Source organism: Schistocerca nitens, chromosome 2, assembly GCF_023898315.1.
Source record: "Schistocerca nitens isolate TAMUIC-IGC-003100 chromosome 2, iqSchNite1.1, whole genome shotgun sequence".
Lineage (NCBI taxonomy): Eukaryota > Metazoa > Arthropoda > Insecta > Orthoptera > Acrididae > Schistocerca > Schistocerca nitens.
This window is the reverse complement of record NC_064615.1, coordinates 51,748,620-51,768,151: the sequence shown is the minus strand read 5'-3', so window position 1 is coordinate 51,768,151 and position 19,532 is coordinate 51,748,620. Positions and strand designations below refer to the sequence as shown.

General features: G+C 42.9%; 1 pseudogene; it reads right to left on the bottom strand.

The window, feature by feature from the left end:
* Positions 1–16,502: 16,502 nt before the first annotated feature.
* LOC126238553 (5S ribosomal RNA) lies at positions 16,503–16,620 on the bottom strand (annotated as a pseudogene).
* Positions 16,621–19,532: the final 2,912 nt, after the last annotated feature.

Below are 19,532 nucleotides of genomic sequence, written 5' to 3'. Positions count from 1 at the left end.
TCCCTTCCCTCGGCAATGAGAACGAAGTCTTTCGCAATGGCACTGTTGTAAAAAGCTTTCTTGGACATCTTTGCGCGTCAGTTCAGGGCAGAACCTTGAGCTTTCGACGATTTCCACCGTTGACTTCGTCAAGAGTAAAATATGCTGCTGTGGTGGCCTTATATAGCCCAAAGACAGCTTCTGATTGGTCGGTAGTTACGTCATGCTGTCGCAGACGATATCAAGTGTCCCCACTCGAACTCTTCTTTGGATCGAGAGCTCGCTTCCACGCACCACTAAATTTATATCTTTCAAGGTTGAAGGTTTCTCACGCATTCTTATCTCCACAGCCTCTTCAATTATAGAGTCCCAGTATGTTGAAGCCTAGGCCAAACTTTTTCTTTCCTCCAAGAGTACTTTATGTTTGTTTGTGGGGCTGTACTCAGCAACTGCAGACTTCTCCAGTTCTCGATTTTTAATATGCCATCGAATTTCTGCACAGCAGTCGGAAACAGTGCGGCTGGACTGACCAATGTAACTGCTTCCACACTCACATGGGATGTTGCAGATCCCATGGATCCTGAGGCCCAGACTGTCCTTAACGGGGCGTAGCATCTGTTTTATCCTTTTAGGTGGTCGTAAAGTAGATATGGTACCTCATCTTCCCAGAACAAACTAAACTTTTTCCCTAGGCTCCCACACAGTGGGACTCTCTTATAGCCTTTCCAACCGTGACGGCGGATATAATGTTAGTGGCGTATGGAAGCGAGCTCTCTATGCAGAGAAGAGCCAGAGATATTCGTCGCAAAGTTTACTCTTTGGCGGGAGTGCTGGCACCATCAGCACCGATCCTTGACACCATCTGCGACGTATGACGTAACTACCGTGCAATCCGAAGCTATCTTGGAGCTCTATAAGGTCACCACAGTAGCAGGCTTGACAGTCAGTTGCTCCTGACAAAGACAGTGGTGGAAATGGTCAAAACCTCGAAGTTTTACCCTGAACTGACGCGGCAAGAAATCCGAGAATGTTTTATACAACCCTATGCGATAATCGACATTTCGTGTTCGTCAGTACTGGCGATCTGCCTGATTTTGGTTTAACTATGGCAATTGCTTCGCGTTACTTCTTCACAATCATATCATTAACAGTCGAATTGGGCAGCTTCAAAAAAAAAAAAAAAAAAAAAAAAAAAAAAGGTCTGAGCACTATGGGACTTGACATCTGAGGTCATCCGTCCCCTAGAACTTGGAACTACTTAAACCTAACTAACCTAAGGATATCACACACATCCATTCCCGAGGCAGGATTCGAACCTGCGACCGTAGCGGTCACGCGGTTCCAGACTGAAGCGCCTAGAACCGCACGGCCACACCGGCCGGCACGGGCAGCTTCAGATGGGCTGAAATGCCTCTGATGGATTTGTTACTCAGGTGTCAGCTAATGACTAGTCGATGTTCAAAGTCACCAAACTTTCCCGCTCGACCCATTCTGCTGTTACTGATTTTCTACTAACAACACAATACACTGTGCGTCCTTCTATAATGGCATTTAAGTACAATTTCCGCATTACATATGGGTGTCCAGATACTTTGGATTAGATGGTTATTGTGATATGTCAGGGACATACCAGTCAGCAGGTGGCATTTATGCACCTCGTATGCGCAACAGATGTTTTATTCACGGATGTAAGGAGATAATTGTAGTTGTATCATACGCTGGAGATAATTCGGGATAATAAATCCTGAATCTTGGCGGTGAAAGAGGGATCTGATTCGCAACCGTCTGGAACAGAAAAGACGTGTGTGTGAGAGGGTTCATCCTTCAGACAGATTTGTTGCGTCCCGCCACAATTTCCTCTCTGGTGGCAGCCTGGATCATCCCAGCTCTTACACCTGCGACCAAAATTATTTGTTGAATTGATTCCAATCTCTATTCTCCACTGACTCTTTTCCACACTTCTTTTCTGTGCCGAATCTGGTGAGGGTTTCCTCACTTCATACCTTACTAGTTCACTTAAACAATTGAGAGAGGTCTATAGCCACATTAACGGATTTATCTGACTCCTCGTGATGATGAAGGTTGAAAAGTAAACGAGCCGCATGCTGTACCATTAATATTTAATACGAAAATTAGCGGCTTATTAGGTTTCTCGGTCTGGTGAAATTAGAAATACAGTGGCTTAGTCAATGCTATACTGATTCAAAACGAATGCTGATATAGAAGAATGTTACATAATGCTTTTTCATGAAAGAATAATACATGCAGATGTGAACGCACAACTTATACCATGAAGCATGCGCTTAATAGAAAAATCTGTTGAGGTAGATGGGTGTGTCGAAATGGTGAATAGATCGCAATGGAGACGAAACTATATTTAGCGTCAGTTACTTGGACACAACTAGCGCATTTCAGTTTCTAGTACCACAGTACGCAGAGAGCACACTGCACAGTAGGAAATAATCCCATCTACCTGTGTAGAATTCGCGACATACGACCCGTTCCAAAGTTCCACAGGTGTGCGCAAAATGTCTTGGGGCCCCAATATAGGGCAGTACCTGCTCCAACCAATAACCCAGATCTCATATAGGAGACACAAGGAGTTTCTTGTTGGGTAGAGTATAAAAGAACGACTTTACTTTAGTGAACCAGGCTCATGATATTGTCTCAGGTGGACGGTGTACAGTGTGTGACCGTGGTGTGACAGAACTGATATAAAATCGGGTAGACAGTGTTATAAGTTAATGGGCAATACGCCTAGTAGGAGCGTAGTTCCCGTGTTACAGAATATTATTTTATATGTTTATAAGAGACACTCGCAACAACAATAACCTACGGCATGCACTGCTGACGTACGGTATATTATACAGTAATAACAAATGGTTGAAATGGCTCTGAGCACTATGGGACTTAACATCTGTGGTCATCAGTCCCCTAGAACTTAGAACTACTTAAACCTAACTAACCTAAAGACATCACACACATCCATGCCCGAGGCAGGATTCGAACCTGCGACCGTAGCAGTCGCGCGCTTCCGGACTGAGCGCCTGAACCGCTAGACCACCACGGCCAGCTCACTAATAACAGTTTAAATAATTAACGGAAGTCATTTGTAAAAGCAAACATTTCTAGTCTGTTGGAGCCGATATCTTCTGTGCTAAGTCAAAGACTTGTGCCGTTTGTAGTTGGCAGGCACTCTAGTCAAGAGGTTGAAATAGCACAATTTCAGTGTACATCGTGGCTTCAGCCTCAGCAAGTATAAAAATTTACAAATATTTACTGGACTTGTTCAAGTGTAGATTTTGAAGTTTATTGATCTCAATATATATTATATGAATAATCTGGGGATGAGATGGCAGAATATTGAACGTTCCATGAAAGCTGCCGGTTTGAAGAGAGAAACATAAAAAGGATGAAGTTAGTAACGATTAGAAAAGTGATGGAGAATGATAAATGTACTTACAGATTCATGAATGTAGCAACATCACTGGCCGGTGTAATGTATGTTGACACTGTCATGAACCGAAAACTTGGTACAAGAGTGAACTATTAAGATTCATGTCGTGACTTAATTATTCTTCTGAGCAATGTAACTCAGATAATAGCAACAAATACCTACAGTTTACCAAACTCTGTTTCATAAAATAGCAATAATGTGTCAGTTAATTAAGGATTTGATAAAATATTAGAATTATTGGTTCTTTAGATGAAGAAAAGGAAATGCAGATGTGATGTAGGATATTTGTGGCTCAATTCAAATGGTTCAAATGGCTCTGAGCACTATGGGACTTAACTTCTGCGGTCATCAGTCCCCTAGAACTTAGAACTACTTAAACCTAACTAACCTAAGGACATCACACACATCCATGCCCGAGGCAGGATTCGAACCTGCGACCGTAGCGGTCACGCGGTTCCAAACTGAAGCGCTTAGAACCGCACGGCCACACCGGTTGGCTGTGGCTCAATTAATGGAGATAATGGAACAGAGAAAAAATTAGGGGAAATAATACTGTGCCTTTAACGGAAAGCCTACAGTCAGTTTATGCTTAAAGTTGTCCAATGATTAATGAAGAGGCATGAATTCAACAAGCAAAAAGGGACAGGAAGGAAAGAAACAGATAAGAGAAAGAAACCAGTTAACAATGTGGTAGTGACGGTCACGAAATTGAAATTGGGATGGACTTTATTGAGACGAATAATTAGGAACTGAAGAAGGAAATCCTGTGTTTGATTCTTTCTGATAGAAAAAGCCCTAAAGAAAAATGTAATGGAATGGGAACTGGTTGCGGTGCGAAAAGCTGATAATATGTGGAAATGTTGCCAGAAGTCTACACCCAGCTGTAGACAATAAATGCTGACTTTGGTACAGATGCATATTTTTGTGTCAAACAGTGACGCATGATTTTATGGTGTCTTTGTTCGATTAGATTACATACTTTACTCATCTGCTAAGATTACAAAGCCAGATAAGACGGCCATTACTCGAGGGAACTGCTAGCAGACGACTAACGATGTTTTACGTATCATGAAAGAGCACTTCAAGTTGGAGTGTCAGAAAGTTAGTGAGGATATGAGTATCGAAAGAATTGCATCACAGAATGTTCTGGATGTGCAGAGGAATCCTGTATCATCCTTACGCTGTAAAATGCTTGATGTCTTGAAAAATGGGAATAACGCTGTGTCTCGAGAACGTTACGCAACGCTCCCTATGTAATAAACAGATGTGAGCGGAATTCCTGACAGAAATTAGAGGTACAAAACAAATATTTATCACAAAAGTAACACTGGATGAACCAAAAACATTGCTGCAGTTGCAGGCATCCACATGTTGCAGTTCTGTGTGTGAGGTAACGGGCGAGTTGTGGCGCCCTGAAAATATTCAAAGTTCAGAGAGGGCGTGGCCGCACCGGCCACACGGCAAGCCGGGCCTCGTCAGCAACCGCGTCGTGCCAAACATTAGCCAGAGGAAGAGGCATAGCCACAGCACGTGGTCCTGGCTGACCGTGTGGCTGGGAATTGCATGTTGACGCTGTGTCGAGGACTGTGCTTTGTGTCAGTGAAGGAGATCTGTGTGCCGGGAGTGCCAAAGATGGCGGACTTTGTGAAACTAAAATGGCAGACATATCACAGTTCACATAGAAATTAATAGTAGCCAGAGGAATCATGATACATTAAAATGAAATGTGTACATTACCATTATTTGCACGACGGATCTGATGGTGTGATCAGATTTTCAATACCTTTATTAGTTGAAAGTTTAGTATCTTACTGTAAATTGTACAAGCAGCACCCAGCAACAAATTCCCAAAATCTAAACGGTTCATCCGATTTTGTCGATAGACGTATCTTACGAAAGCTATTAATGTAAACCTAAATTGGCCTGAATTACAGGCATGTAACTTGAATAGTACATGAGTTATTGGAGGTAAAGTGCCCGATTACTATTGATTGTGTCAGCCCATAAGTAACCACAGCTACACGAAAAAACGGTAGCAGCATGCTTATGAATATATTTATTCCTCTATGTCTCGGTTTATAACCGGTATATACTATTCATGAAGAAACTGGTCAAATATTTACTGTGTTTTAAAAGCACAGAGACATTAGGCTACTGGCCTACTTTTGTTTCTATTCCTTTGATATGTGTTTCATTGATTTGTTTATGTATTTAATAATGTGTGTTAGAGCGTGTTTATGGTCCCGCCGTAGGAATATTTATTTAATTTCAAATTGTTTAAATGTAAATCCAGTATTACGATGTGTTTCAATATGTTAGTGAATGTGCTTTGGCTTGGAGACATGGCAGGAGCACTCCAGCCAATCACAGCGCTCGTAATTACCACTGGCGACTACCAAAATCAATGGAGAGACTGGATGGAAGTGGGGGAGGAGCATCGTATCGCACAGGATGGGGAAGTGCTGGACGGGAAGGCGCGATGGACGGTCGTAGGAAATACTTGGAGAGTGCTGAGCAGTTTGTGCGTGGTCGTGAGAGATAGAAATATTTTGCAGTGCCGACTTGTGAGATTTCCGTGAGTTCTGCAGTGAATACGTAGTATGCGTTTAGAAGTACATAACTAATTACGTGAAGTGGGGCTCTATTGTTTCCCTGTTATTCAACTTATATTTCATGTAATTGTTGGACCATCGACACCAATAATTGTTTTACAGTAATAAACGGCATTCTTAAAGGTAATTCTGCTATCGTAATCACCATTTAAAGTCGTTAAATATAGTAACGGCAGATGTTATTTAACTGCAATCTTTCATTTACAAATTTCTATGTTACATTGAAAATTCGTAATTGTCGAGTGATAGGAACCTTTGACCATTCGATTCATGTCTATATTCATATTGTCTACTGTAGAGACAGTAGTATTTGGCTTGCAATGCGACAACTACAAAAAAAATGGTTCAAATGGCTCTGAGCACTATGGGACTTAACTGCTGAGGTCATCAGTCCCCTAGAACTTAGAACTACTTAAACCTAACTAACCTAAGGACATCACACACATCCATGCCCGAGGCAGGATTCTAACCTGCGAGAACTACATATCCTAGTCCCTAGACAACGAGACCAGCCAAAACCTTTAATATTTGAACTCTGGGCCTGAGGGTAGGTAGTGAGGGCCATCATTAATTTCTTTTGAAAGCCCGCATGTCGAATGACAGTACCACCGCGTCAAGAGTGATGCACATCCATCAACAAGAAGCCCAACAGGAAGGCTTCAACGGTTTGTAATGCTAGGAAAACCAAATGACAAAAAATTAACTTAGCTTGAAATGGGTATCTTGCAGTTTGAGTACGCGTTGCACATCTTTTACATCTGTAGGGCGATTTTAAGGGTCACCTCACGGTGCTATAAAAAGAATGTAAGCTCACATTGCAATTTCGGTGCAAATGCATTCGCCAATCGCTGACCAAACCAACCTTAAACTGACAGCCTACTTAGATTCAACAGTTTCTCTGTCTCTCACCCCACACTCGGCTACAAAAGAGCGCAATGACTCACTTCCTCATTCAGTGGCTCTGGTAGTAAAACTTGACTAAATGAGTCAAATCAGCCATGGTTCATTAATATACTTCTGTCTAACACAATGTTTAAATTTAATGCGACACGTTGAAGACGTACATTCTTAAGAGACGAAACAGAAATTTACGTCCCTACAGCCGGAAGTTTAACAGGAGGTTCTGGTCCAGAATGATGAAACAATGGATTTCGTTACGTAACTTGCATAGTTGATGTATACAGATCAATCCTGCAAATGGATGTTTTTCATTGTGAAAGTGTATTAGAAGTTACAAGTGTCGGACGGAACCACGCGCCCACCGCAATATTGGCAGCAGCAGGCGTTCGATGAATTAATTCAGGAAAATATTCAACTAGTATACGAATTCCTGTCGAATGAAGATTTGGTTATAAGACGCACAGTTGCCAAAACGCAAAGTTAGCTTCAACTGGTGTATCTGGAAACATTTACCGAAACATCTCCATTTTGGGGCAAAAGTTGTTTAAATAGCAGCATACAGACAACTGCTATTCAGTGAACGTTATTCAACTTTTATGAAGATCACGAAACGTGTCAGAAACCGTCATAGAGACGAACAGCAGAAACGCAGCTTGTTAAGAGCCCAGACTTAAGAAATACAGCACCAAATCCGGGACCAGAGCATATTTGAGCAAGATGCCGCTATGTCATGGAATATTAGATCAACCGTTAGTTTTAAAAGAACGTTATTTTTTGTTACTCCAAATTTAAAACGCGTTTTTCTCGAAACAATTTTCGTGAGCGGAGTGTTCTAGAGCCTCGACACATTAACCAATTCATTTGGATTTTTTAATGAAAGGTATTTATGGGGCCTTAGCGAGAGATTTCTTTTTTATAAGAGTTTGAAATACTTCAACTTAGAGAAGCACGCCAAAAGATTGGCTTGTTTCTCGAGATATTTTTCCAAATTCCAACGTGCTTCCCGCCCCCTCCCCCTCCCCCTCCCCCACCAAATTCTTTCTAATTTAAGAATTTTCTGTATTTACGAGCTTCAAAAACAGCCACGATTGTGTTCAATGCTTCGAATCACACTGAGAGATGCGTACTTTGACAAGGGCTGCAGCCAGTATCTTTAATTTTTATAGGATAATTTTTTTTTCAAACACTACTGTATGTGTAGTAAACCATAATTTTAATAAAAACGATCCTTGTACGAAAAAATTCTTAGTCTTACCTATTTCTCGTGCCTGCCGGACAGAACCCGGTGCAGCACAATGCACGTAATATTAAAACACAGTCGTAAGAATTTTTTCTGAAATTCTCAGAGGTGATTTTTTGGAGCTTCTTATTTTACTTATCCATTTATATTTTGCTTTCATGATCATAATTTGGAACTTATTACTAGTGATAGTAAAATCACTGTTGAGATACGTAGTGCGTCACGCCTAATCCAACAAAATGGGATCTTGATTGAACGTTGTGGGCAACAGTGCTATGTAATAACTGTTCTTTCCATTATCCTTGAAAGCTATTGCACTCTGAATTACTGAATTACTGAGAAAATCCGTAAGAAAACCGCAGTCCCATATTTTGTAAATATCAGGTTGAAAACTGATTCTTATATGAGCAGACACTCTCGATTGCCTTAGCCAAGTAAGAAATAAGACCCGAACGCCATAAAAATTGAGAGGACTCTCTTGGAATTCACAACATGTACTGTTTACACTTGAAACGAGTAACAAACGTATAACTCTTGCAAAAACAACAGAAAGTTACGATAGTATTACTCTTGCAAAAACAACAGAAAATTACGATATTGCCACATACTGCCACAAAATTCTGATGACTGTGATGCGTATAATCACAAAGTTCATCCGTCTTCAGACACCTTCCATATTATGTAGATTAAACTATCGGAATTTACACATAATGATTCCACCTTGAAATATTAGTTCGTGAGACACAAAACAGGTCATTTAGTCGATATATCAGCTCAGTGCCCTATGCTTCGCTCGCGTTTGTTTCTCTATGCAATTCTGACAAAGCCGATTTGTCGTGATGATTGTTAAAATTGTTAAATAGGTTTCATTGATTAAGTTCACAAATTACACTATCTTCTAAACCTTCACGCTAAGTAAGGCCATAGAAGTATGGTCTTTTCCGAACACACTTCTGACCAAAAAGCAGTTCTGGTAGCTGGAGTCGGAGGTTTTTGTTAATCCTGCCCCTTGAATTCTTTTGGTGATATCTCCACGGAAAAGTTCATCCCATTACACATATTTCTTTATTTCCAACGGAGAGTCAAATATCAACTATCATAGATTTAGCTACAAGAATTCATTTGTAGTGAAATATTTCCATAAAAATTTTAACTCCATACAGGCCGAATTTCCAAAAAACACTGACCCGAGAAACCAAATACAAATTTTCCTTTTTCTTAATAGTGACATCTTCACCGCCTTAAGGGGGGAATTTCTAAAATGGCGTCCATACTGTGAGTTCAACACCGTCTCCAAATTTAAAGTTTGTATCCTTAGCGGTTAGGGCTAGACGATGATGAGTCACTGAATCACTCCGCACAATTACTTTTATATAATGAGGCGATCAGTGTACGAGTGAAGCAACCAGAAAAAAATTGTTTTATGAGAACAGAAGTGTGGTATACTCTGCATTGCGGTGTGTTTTCCACAGACGAGTGAATGATGTCTCTAGTTGAGCTGTGTGGTGCCAAATGGCTGAACTTTACTTGGCAATTGAAACCGCTCTTTATTATTTAAGACGACAAATTAATCAATTCCACACTGCACGCTGTGTTCCAAAGTTTTGTAGTTCCATTAGACCAAATAAACACGATTACGGTCAGAGACGACTGTCCAGAAGGAAATGAATGCCATTCAGAACGTACAGCAAAACAAAGGTCACGTTTATATAAAAAATGGTTCTAATGGCTCTGAGCACTATGTGACTTAACATCTGAGGGCATCATTCGCATAGAACGTAGAACTAAGTAAACCTAACTAACCTAAGGACATCACACACATCCATGCCAGAGGCAGGATTCGAACCTGCGACCGTAGCGGTCGTTCGGTTCCAGACTGTAGTGCCTAGAACCGCAAGGGCCACTCCGGCACGTTTATATCACTTTTACCGTTTGTATATATGATTCGTCAACATAACCTCTTTTATAAACTCTAATACAATACAAAGAACCTACACTCCTGGAAATTGAAATAAGAACACCGTGAATTCATTGTCCCAGGAAGGGGAAACTTTATTGACACATTCCTGGGGTCAGATACATCACATGATCACACTGACAGAACCACAGGCACATAGACACAGGCAACAGAGCATGCACAATGTCGGCACTAGTACAGTGTATATCCACCTTTCGCAGCAATGCAGGCTGCTATTCTCCCATGGAGACGATCGTAGAGATGCTGGATGTAGTCCTGTGGAACGGCTTGCCATGCCATTTCCACCTGGCGCCTCAGTTGGACCAGCGTTCGTGCTGGACGTGCAGACCGCGTGAGACGACGCTTCATCCAGTCCCAAACATGCTCAATGGGGGACAGATCCGGAGATCTTGCTGGCCAGGGTAGTTGACCTACACCATCTAGAGCACGTTGGGTGGCACGGGATACATGCGGACGTGCATTGTCCTGTTGGAACAGCAAGTGCCCTTGCCGGTCTAGGAATGGTAGAATGATGGGTTCGATGACGGTGTGGATGTACCGTGCACTATTCAGTGTCCCCTCGACGATCACCAGTGGTGTACGGCCAGTGTAGGAGATCGCTCCCCACACCATGATGCCGGGTGTTGGCCCTGTGTGCCTCGGTCGTATGCAGTCCTGATTGTGGCGCTCACCTGCACGGCGCCAAACACGCATACGACATCATTGGCACCAAGGCAGAAGCGACTCTCATCGCTGAAGACGACACGTCTCCATTCGTCCCTCCATTCACGCCTGTCGCGACACCACTGGAGGCGGGCTGCACGATGTTGGGGCGTGAGCGGAAGACGGCCTAACGGTGTGCGGGACCGTAGCCCAGCTTCATGGAGACGGTTGCGAATGGTCCTCGCCGATACCCCAGGAGCAAAAGTGTCCCTAATTTGCTGGGAAGTGGCGGTGCGGTCCCCTACGGCACTGCGTAGGATCCTACGGTCTTGGCGTGCATCCGTGCGTCGCTGCGGTCCGATCCCAGGTCGACGGGCACGTGCACCTTCCGCCGACCACTGGCGACAACATCGATGTACTGTGGAGACCTCACGCCCCACGTGTTGAGCAATTCGGCGGTACGTACACCCGGCCTCCCGCATGCCCACTATACGCCCTCGCTCAAAGTCCGTCAACTGCACATACGGTTCACGTCCACGCTGTCGCGGCATGCTACCAGTGTTAAAGACTGCGATGGAGCTCCGTATGCCACGGCAAACTGGCTGACACTGACGGCGGCGGTGCACAAATGCTGCGCAGCTAGCGCCATTCGACGGCCAACACCGCGGTTCCTGGTGTGTCCGCTGTGCCGTGCGTGTGATCATTGCTTGTACAGCCCTCTCGCAGTGTCCGGAGCAAGTATGGTGGGTCTGACACACCGGTGTCAATGTGTTCTTTTTTCCATTTCCAGCAGTGTATTTGCCACGAATTTTGCCATTGGTCTTTGTAGTAGCTATTTTTATTACATTGAAGAGCCAAAGTAACTGGTACCAATGCCTAATATTGTGTAGGACCCACGCGAGCACGCAAAAGTGCCGCAACAAGACGTGTCATGAACCCGACTAATGTCTGAAGTAGTGCTGGAGGAAAGTGACACTTGAATGCTGCAGAACTGTGCATAGATCTGTAAGAGTACGACGGCGTGGAGATCCCTTCTGAACAGCATATTGAAAGGCATCCGAGACATGCTCAATAATGTTCATGTCTGGTGAGTTTGGTGGCCATCGAAAGTGTTTAAACGCAGAAGAGTGTTCCTGGAGCCACTGTGTAGCAATTGTTGACCTGTGCGGTGTCGCAGAGTCCTGCTGGAATTGCACAAGTCCGACGGAATGCACAGTGGACTTGAATGGACGCAGGTGATCAGACAGGATGCTTGCCTACGTGCCACCTCTCGGAGTCGTACCTAGACGTATCAGTGGGTCCATTTGACTCCAATTGCACACCCTCACATCATTGCAGAGTCTCCACCAGCCGCTCGATACAATTTGAAACGAGACTCTCCGACCAGGCAACACGTTTCCAGGCATCAATAGTCCACAGACGGTATTGACGGGTCCAAGCGATGTGTAAAGCCTTGTGTTGTGCAGTCATCAAGAGTACACTGGTGGCTTCCGCTCCGAAAGCCAATACCGATGATGTTTCGTTGAATGTTTCGCACGCTGACACTTTGATGGTCTAGCATAGAAATCTGCAGCAATCTGCGGAAGGGTTGCACTTCTGTCGCGCTGAACGATTCTCTTCAGTCGTAGTAGGTCCCGTTCATGGACGTTCTTTTTCCGACAGATGCGGTATCGGAGAAGTGATATTTTACCGGATATCCGATATTCGCGGTATACTTGTACGGGAAAATCCCCACTTCATCGGTACCTCGGAGATACTGCGCCCCATCGCTCGTGCGCCGATGATAACACAACGTTGAAACTCACTTAAGTCCTGATAACCTGCCGCTGTAGCAGCAGTAACCGATCTAACGACTGCGCCAAACCTTTGTTGTTTTATATACGCGTTGGCGACCGCAGTGCCGTATTTTGCTTGTTTACATATCTCTGTGTCTGAATACGCATGCCTATACCAGTTCTTTTGGTGCTTCAGTGTATATTGTTTGTCATTGAGCTGCAAGAGGGAATCGTAGAGAGCAGTGAGTCACCATTAACGCAGAGAGGGAGAAATCGTACACGAAATGTGGAGATCCGAAAGACCAACAAAGGATAATTCTCTGAAGTATTGGAAAAGTATATATGTAACCAGAAAAGGGTAGTTTGCTAAAGGAAACGTTTTTACCATGAGAATCTTCACATGTCAAACAATATGCTCTGCAAGAATAACGAAAAAGCAGTCTAAGAAATTGTTTTAGTAGCATACTACATTGGGAAGGGTGTAGGTATACAACTTTTGAATAGATACATTTAATGAAAAGAATGGTAGTATGTGGATGTGGGATGAGACGGAAGGGGTAAGTGGATAGCAAGGCCTTTCAACGTGCCGAGTGAAGCATTTCAAGGGACATGCAAATACGTTGGAAGCATGCGATTTTATATACCGACAGCTGGACAGGACGAATGCGGAACATAAAAATGACACTTGCTTTGAAGGAACTATACAAATACTTTGTACGGAAACAGAAACCATAGTCTACAAATTTCTTGTATCAGGGCACTCATGCGTACCAAATAACGCCGACTGCGGCTCGACAGAAGCAAAGTGTGGAAAAGCAACCCTTACTGATTCGCCAGATGACTGGATAGCCAAAGTGAAAGAGTCCAAGAAGAAAAATCCGTTTAAAATAGTTCCCATGATACACACTGACTTTATACCCAGAAAGAAATTGGAAGCATCCATTATAAAACGGAGGAAAACAGTTTATGGTTATAAAGTGAATTCGCTAGACAATTTGTAGATGAGAAACGCAAAGGGGATCTGCATATTCACTAAAATATAAAAACAGCCTCGATCCTTACATACCGCTGCATGAAATTAATTTCGCTAGGAAAGGTGTAGGAAGGCCAGCACGTCAGCTATCGAGACAGCAACTACGAGTAACGACGTACAGTTACGGACGCAAAGGACAAGAAGAAGGACATGGATTTGCTGCCTTTTATTCCTCCCGTTCAGCGTCGTTTCTTCAAACACATGCCTTATATTGCAAACATACGTTAAATACGGTTTGCTGAAAATTACATCGAGTCTGAGAACAATAATGAATTGATCTGTATGTGGTTACGTAGGTAAATGTAGTCAATACAAGAACGGATACAGAAATGTCAAACACGGAAATTTTATATTGTGTACTACATTGTTTGCAATTACTTTCAGAATAATACTGAAGCAAGTCCATACTTTCCGTTTAAAACATCGTTGCAGTCCCCAATATTTCTGCCGGCCGGTTTGGCCGAGCGGTTCTAGGCACTTCAGTCTGGAACCGCGCTGCTGCTACGGTCGCAGGTTCGAATCCTGCCTCGGGCATGGATGTGTTTGATGTCCTTAGGTTAGTTAGGTTTAAATAGTTCTAAGTCTAGGGGACTCATGACCTCAGATGTGAAGTCCCATAGTGCTTAGAGCCATTTGATCAATTTTTTTGACCCAATATTTCTTCTATGTAATCCTTTTTAAACGGAACAAGTGAAGGACTATGGTCTGTATCAAATTACGGTAAATTTCTGATTGTAATCATCAATAAACACTTCCGGGCTAAGTTGCCGTGGTCGATCTGTAGAACTTCTTCTCCCTGACGTTTCGTTCTCAACTACGGAGAACATCTTCGGAGGTGAGCCAGTCGTTGACTCACCTCCGAAGATGTTCTCCGTAGTTGAGAACGAAACGTCAGGGAGAAGAAGTTCTACAGATCGACCACGGCAACTTAGCCCGGAAGTGTTTATTGATGAAGACGCCGGCCGTGAAAGCCTACATGGAATGATTCTGATTGTAATGTTTACGCTGGTTTTTTTATTCCGATATATATTTATCCTCCGATATCTCAGAAACAGTTTCTCTGGACGTCGACCACTTAAATACTAAATGCCTCATATAAAATGCCCGACCTATGCGGTTTTCACTAATAAATAGGCTGATTCGCTAATAAATAGGCTGATTCACGAGGGAAAGTTCAGAAAAAAAGAAAATACCTTGAATGACTAGAGACAGAACGTTCGTATTCACAGGACATGTACATTAATTAGTATGTTCATCATAAGGGATTAGCATCTGATTCATGTCGACCCGCGGGTTTGAGGTCAGTATCGATATCGCGGCGCAATACCACCACTGGTAAAATGTTCCTGCGCCTCCCTTCGTCCCTGTAAACCGAAGCCAACAGATCAATGTGACTTAAGGAGACGTGCATGATGCCCCGCAGACGAATGCACGAACCGTGCCACCAGATCAGTGAGTTTGAAAGAGCGCACATTATTGGCATGAGAGAATGTGATGCGTCCAGTCGGAAAGTTGCTGCTCATGCAGGACCAAGTGCTTTAATATTACAATGGGTGTGTGAAGAATGGTTCACGGAAGGGCGTAGAACAGGAAGAGATGGGTCAGGCAGCACCTACCAGACCACCTCCCCGAGCAGATCGACATCTCCTCTTAATGGCACTGCATGACAGCTCTGCTTCTTCCCTGGCTATGACGCAACAGTGGAGCAAATTTTACACTACCAGGGGTGACAACCCGTAGCCGTTTTATGGTGTGGGGTCCTATCGGCTACAACCAAAAATCACAGATGGTATGTGTCCAGTGCACTGTGACCTACGTGAATGACACCCTTCAACCCGTAGCCTTACCCTTTCTACACAACACACAGACGTCATTTTTCAGCAAGACAATGCACGACCACAAAATTGCTGCACGAACACATGCCTTATTCGTGTCACAGTAGATCAGTCTTTCCATGGCCCGCCAGATCACCAGACTTGTCGCCAATCCAAAGTGTGTGGAATGAGGTGAAACGACGGGCGCAGTACTGTGACTCAGCCACCACCTTTGGAAACGGGTGAATGCAGTATGGATGGCTATACGACATGACACCATTCGCTCCTGATACGCGTCGATGCATCACAGATGGAAAAAATCATCAGGGCCCTTGGCGTACTCTGTGCCGACAAAGAAGCAGGATACGTGGTGAACCGTGATGACTGAAATGCTTATCGTTTCTGCAGAACATACCAATGTAAATGTCCTGTGAATATGAATGTACTATTTCTAGTCGTTTAACGAGTTTTTTTTCTGAACATGAGTGTATATATAATTTTTAGCACTACATCGGCCAGCGACCCAACCGTAGATACCTCGTGCTAACTGTGCGTAGTCGTAGCAGGTCACTAGTCAGTCAGGAATTGTGCTTACCAATAACTTCACTGACAAGTCCAGACCTGACAGTCCTCAACATCCCATGTCTGAATATTCTTTATGCAAATCTTATTTGTTGCTTTAAGCGCTAATGTGATATATCATCAGCATTTCAGAGCTATGTACGCTCGTACCTAAGGGCTAATGATAATATCCGATATTCCCGAGTACTGTATATACTGTTCCCATGGTACACACATATCACTTATGGCATTGTTGTATGTAGATATCTCAAGACTGTACAGATCACTCATTGAAACGCACACATTAAAATCACTCCGTCTTCAGGCCACGAGTGGCCTACCGGGACCATCCGACCGCCGTGTCATCCTCAGTGGAGGATGCAGATAGGAGGGGTGTGGGGTCAGCACACTGCTCTCCCGGCCGTTATTTTGGTATTCTTGACCGAAGCCGCTACTATTCGGTCGAGCAGCTCCTCAATTGGCATCACGAGGCTGAGTGCACCCCGAAAATTGGCAACAGCGCATGGCGGCCTGGATGGTCACCCATCCAAGTGCCGACCACGCCCGACAGCGCTTAACTTCGGTGATCGCACGGGAACCGGTGTAGCCACTGCGGCAAGGCCGTTGCCAGAAACGCACACATTACCATCATTTAATTTCAACAACAAATTTTTGAACGGTTACAAAAGAATATTTTATAAGTTTCTAGCATGAAAGTTAGCGCGTATAACATGCAATCAGTTGAGCCCTATCACGTAACTTTGGTACTTACAACTTTAATTTTCTTGGAAAAAGTGTATAATCTGATTGAACTGTAATCTGTATAAACTATTATGCCATAGGTCCCGAAAATCGATATTATCAACGGCAAAAATATACAGCTGATGGAACGATAGTCTACAAACAATGATGACACTGGGCATGAAATATCGTACTGGCTACGAACTTTCAACACTGTGGTCAGTCTCCGAGAGTAATTGCTGCAATCCATCCATTATCCTCAGGATTTGTAATGAAGTCATAGAATAGTAAGTATGATATAAACAAAGAGAACTTGTGCTAATATCCGTCCAAGGGGTGAGTGACTGTCGGTACTGAGCGACTCCAGTGTTGTCCTCAGCCAAAAGCGTCACGTGTGAGGTGTGAACGGTCGTGGCGTCAGCACACCGCTGTTGCGGTCGTTGTCAGATTCCGTGACCTGGAGCCGCCACTACTCGGTCAGGCAGCTCAACAATTCGCACCACGACGCTGAGCGCACCCAGTTCCAGTCATCCCACCGAGGAGGAATTCCTGTCATTACCGGCAATCTAACCAGGTCTTCCGAATGGCAGTCAGACATGCTGACCAGTCAGCTACGAAGACGGGCATATACATAGGTAGAAAAAGGTAATCAAAAGAGACAAAAGCTTCACAAAATCTTACTTAGTAAATATTTAACAACATGCGGCACAGGTTTTATTTTCAAATTAATGAAAGTCTTAGGTTTCGGACGACAAATAACGGAACTAAGAGAAATACAATGATGTCACTATGACTTTCAGAAAGAGGTAACACACAAATTTACGTTCTTCCCTGACTTTATACTGCACTGAAGGTACAAGGTTTCCACACTCGATTTAGTGACATGAAAACAGGGAACAGGAACATTTTTCGTTAAATACTGTAAAAAAAAATCAAACACTTCTGCAGACAGAAACAAAATCGTGAAGATTATACGCAGAATGAGTAAATGTACGAATAAAATGGTTCAAATGGCTCTGAGCACTATGGGACGTAACATCCGAGGTCATCAGTCCCCTAGAACTAAGAACTACTTAAACCAGTTAACCTAAGGACATCTCACACATCCATGCCAGAGGCAGGATTCGAACCTGCGACCGTAGTCGTCGCGCGGTTCCAGACTATAGTGCCTAGAACCGGTCGGCCACTTGCGCCGGCAAATGTACGAATATAATGGAAGAATTTTTGCATCTAGGCATTTATTAAAACCTAATGAAACTTCAAAAACTCAATCTAACTGTGCAATAGAAGCTGTAGAAAAATTCGATAAGAAAGTCTTGAGTAATGTACAGAAATCCTAAATAAAGCAGTGTCAATGGTTGTTAAATAGCACATATGAGTGTAGAAAATGAACTGCACATAACTGATTTCCTGAAAAATACATAAATCAAAGGAAAAATAAGGTTCATTAGTTTTGCTATAAGCGCTGTAAGAACTACAAGTAAAAATAAGACATACATTATACAGGGCACGATGGGCGACACTAGTTTTAGAAAGGTTAAGGATTTCAGAAAGGTTATGGATGGTGCAAGGGAGGTATGTGTAAATGAAACAACTGCTACAAGTTATTTTTTTTATTGTGATTGTAAAAATGCTGGTAGGTCGAATAAAACAGTCACTAGTTGTTAATGCAACTCCTTCATTTTCAAACCGCGCTTTGGGTCTAACTTGGTTTCTTATAAGCCTAAAGATTTCTTTGTCACAGCACTACATTTGTACTGCATAGTACAGATGATCTTATGGACTATGCCCGAAACAAGTTATGAAAATAAGAGTTCCGTTAACATCGAATGACTACTTTTTGCAACCTGTCAGGAATTTTAGTCATAATAAAAAATCATAAAAATGGTGTTACGTCTCACGACTTTCAGTCATACATACAAAAAGATTGTATATAGCCCTACTACCTTTAGTCTCTACCTAGTGGTTGAAAGACTGGATATTGCAGTGGGGTAAGCAACATGCCATATTTTAAATTTTGTAGTACTCTAATATAAAACTTTAATGGTTAATAACTTTGGATGATACAGTTTTACGACAATAACAATATTAGGTGGTATCAGATTATTACATTTTGAGTAAGTTTTACTATATTAATTTTCTGTTATCACACACTAGGCTACATCCTTGATAGTCTGTAGTTACTGATTTACTACACTGCATGCTCCAATAGAGTTTTTATTTCGTAAACAGTGGTTGAAAAAGAAAAAAACACTAAGATTTATTATTTACGCACTTAAGGTGGAATTTGTGGAACTATGTATATTAATGGGCCGTTTGGGGAAGCTGGGGAAGTAAACTGGCAGTGTCCATGTCGAAGGATGCATCCTGGCACATGCCTTAAGCGATTTAAGGAAACCACTGGGAATTTGATTCGAGATGGCCGGCCTTTCGCTGAAGCATCTCTTTCGGTCTCTGTAAAACTCATCACTCAGTGTGTTGTTGCAATGAAGTCTTTTGTGATTAGAGGGATACTAAATAATATACGTACAGGCGCATGTGGGCTCTAATGAAACTATTGAAATACGGAGAACACTAAAATAGCAGTTAGAAAAAGAGGAATTGCTTACGTGAAAATCTATACGCGTTTGGTAAAAAATGTTATTCATTCGACTCTTTATGTACATCCTTAGCAGGAAAATATATGGAGTCTCTTTCACACCAGTGGAAATGGACTATTTGATGCATGGTGCTGTAGTTCGTGTCGTCAACTTCTAGAGTATGAACTACTGTTTCGAGCCGTAGCCAAAAATTACGCTGA